This window comes from Malus sylvestris, chromosome 15 (assembly GCF_916048215.2).
Source record: "Malus sylvestris chromosome 15, drMalSylv7.2, whole genome shotgun sequence".
In the NCBI taxonomy this organism is placed as follows: Eukaryota; Viridiplantae; Streptophyta; class Magnoliopsida; order Rosales; family Rosaceae; genus Malus; species Malus sylvestris.
In genome coordinates this window covers 40,008,380-40,011,661 of record NC_062274.1, presented here as the reverse complement: position 1 = coordinate 40,011,661, position 3,282 = coordinate 40,008,380, and positions in this window count along the sequence as shown.

The window sequence follows — 3,282 nt, the reverse complement described above, 5'->3', positions numbered from 1 at the left end:
TCCTAGGTCTTCCTCTACCCCTTCGGCCCTGAACCTCTGTCCCATAGTTACATTTTCAAACCGGAGCGTCAGTAGGCCTTCTTTGCACATGTCCACACCACCGGAACCGATTTTCTCTCATATTTCCTTCAATTTTGGCTACTCCTACTTTACCTCGGATATCCTCATTCCCAATCTTATCCTTTCTCGTGTGCCCATACATCCCACGAAGCATCCTCATCTCCGCTATACCCATTTTGTGTACGTGTTGATGCTTCACCGCCCAACATTCTGTGCCATACAACATCGCTGGCCTTATTGCCGTCCTATAAAATTTTCCTTTGAGCTTCAGTGGCCTACGACGGTCACACAACACGCCGGATGCACTCTTACACTTCATCCATCCAGCTTGTATTCTATGGTTGAGATCTCCATCTAATTCTCCGTTCTCTTGCAAGATAGATCCTAGGTAGCGAAAACGGTCACTTTTTGTGATCTTCGCTAGATTGCTCCGGTCATTAGTGTGGATAAGTATATAGATGGATAGAGATAGGAAAGCAAACACAAGATGTACGTGGTTCGCCCAGATTGGCTACGTCCATGGAATAGAGGAGTTCTCATTAATTGTGAAGGGTTTACACAAGTACATAGGTTCAAGCTCGCCTTTAGTGAGTACAAGTGAATGATTTAGTACAAATGACATTAGGAAATATTGTGGTAGAATGATCCCGTAACCATGAAACTTCTAAGTACCGGAGTGTGGTATCGTCTTGACTTGCCTTATCTGTCTCATAGGTAGATGTGGCATCTTCTCTGGAAGTACTCTTCCTCCATCCAGGGGTGGTATCTGTAACTGGTGGAGATGCACAAGGTAATGTATCAATTTCACTTGAAGCTTACTTGTAGTTTCAGGCTTGGTCAAGCGCGATACAAACCATGTAGTAGGAGTCCCCCAAGTCGCCGAGCTAGGGGATCTGCTGAAAGAGGTGACAAACAAGGTAAGCAATCAGAGCTCCGGCTGATTGTTCACATTCTCCCTATCTTGCAGGCAGCATGAAGGATAAAGAGAAGAAAAATGAGAAGAGATGATATGGGATACTTTTGCTTTTGAAGAAGTAATTTTCCACAGGCTTATTCTTGAACTGGGCTGGAGGGTTTTCTGGTTTCCTCTAGAGTAGAAGGCCGACTGAAGAATTTGAGGGTCAAAACAAGTCTATCAAATCTAGAGTACGTTCGACCCTGCTGATATGGGATACTTTTGCTTTTGACAGAGAAGTGTATGTATCGGCACGTGTGCTGTTACGCTTGTCTCCACATGCTTCCTTGTATCCTTCTCACTTGCCCTATCTGTTCCTCAGGCAGATGCGGTATCTTCCCTGGAAGCATAAGATGTTGAAGATGAGTACTCGAGAGCAATGCTAGGTAAGTAATCAGGTAAGGGGTTCCAGGCAGTCAGTTCCTGGCTGGAAGCTTGATTCCAAGTGCTGACTGATTGCTCTCTTTCTCCTTGTCTTGTAGGTAAGAACAAGGCCAAAGGAAAAGACAGGGAAAAAGCATGATATGGGATACTCTTGCTTTTAACCCTGATGATATGAGATATTCTTGCTCTAGTATAGCTTGTTTACAGAGGTATTATCGGGGGGAAAGAAAGCTGAATATTTCGAAAGGCTTCGTTGGGAGTGCCCTCTCAGATAAGAGGAAAGGTTGAGCATTTTTGCAGGTCTGCCTGTCCGTTGGGGATGGAGGTCGACATATATATAGGAGTCTCCCTAACATCAAGTAATAATGCTATTCCTTTACCCTGCTTGGTCATAGCACGGTAGTGGGAGCTGCCAGTTTCACATGTTTTAACCTTGTCAGAGCACTTTGAAAAAGTGGTCTGTGGTATCTGGAAAGCTGATGTTGCGTGTGAAGATTACAGACAAGCTTTATCCAAGGAGATCCAGCTCTTGAAGTTGGGAAAGTGGTGCCTCTTCGGTTTTCGAACATGCAATCCTGTCGGGGATCTGGCTCTCGAGATTCGGAGAACGATGCCTCTTCGATTTTTGAGAAAGCAATCCTGTTGGGGGTCTGGCTCTCGAGATTCGGAGAGCGGTGTCTCTTCGATTTTTGAGAAAGTAATCATGTTGGGAGTCTGGCTCTAGAGATTCGGAGGGCGGTGCCTCTTCGATTTTGGAGCAAGCAATTTTGTTGGGAGTGTTTTCTCGAATGTGAGTAAAGGTTGGGCATGTTTGCTAGTCTACCTTGCCATGAGCACAGAGGTTGACACACAGGGACTTTCCAATTATCCAGCAGTGGTACTGTTCCTTTACCCTCTCTTCGATTTTTGAGAAAGTAATCATGTTGGGAGTCTGGCTCTAGAGATTCGGAGGGCGGTGCCTCTTCGATTTTGGAGCAAGCAATCTTGTTGGGAGTGTTTTCTCGAATGTGAGTAAAGGTTGGGCATGTTTGCTAGTCTACCTTGCCACGAAGCACAGAGGTTGACACACAGGGACTTTCCAATTATCCAGCAGTGGTACTGTTCCTTTACCCTCTCTTCGATTTTTGAGAAAGTAATCATGTTGGGAGTCTGGCTCTCGAGATTCGGAGGGCGGTGCCTCTTCGATTTTGGAGCAAGCAATCTTGTAAGTGTTTTCTCGAATGTGAGTAAAGGTTGGGCATGTTTGCTAGTCTACCTTGCCACGAAGCACAGAGGTTGACACACCGGGACTTTCCAATTATCCAGCAGTGGTACTGTTCCTTTACCCTTGTGGGTAATAATATGGTAGCTAGACCTTCAAAATTTATGTGTCTAAACTTTGTTAGTGTTGTTTCTTTGCTATTCTTTTACCCTTCTTGGTCAGAGCGATATAATGGGAGCTGCAAGCTTCACGTGTCTCAACTTTGTCAGAGAACTTTGGCAAAGTTATCTATGGTACCCATGAGCTACTGTTGCGTGTGGGAAGTGGGTGATTGAACAGTACGATTCATGTGCTTTCTACTTCACCAGAAATCTTCGACAGAATGCCCATAATTTCCGCAAAGCTGAGTGTGCATGTGATAGGTGCTGACAAGGCTGGAAAAGTAGGTGCCTCTTCGATTTCTGAGATCGGCCCTCGTGGTCTTTGAGCAGCCCAGCTTTTGAGAAAGCAAGCCTCTTCGATTTCTGAGATCGGCCTTCGTGGTCTTTGAGCAGCCCAGCTTTTGAGAAAGCAAACGCCTCTTCGATTTCTGAGATCGACCCTCGTGGTCTCTGAGCAGCCCAGCTTTTGAGAAAGCAAACGCCTCTTCGATTTCTGAGCAGGCGCCTCTTCGATTTCTGAA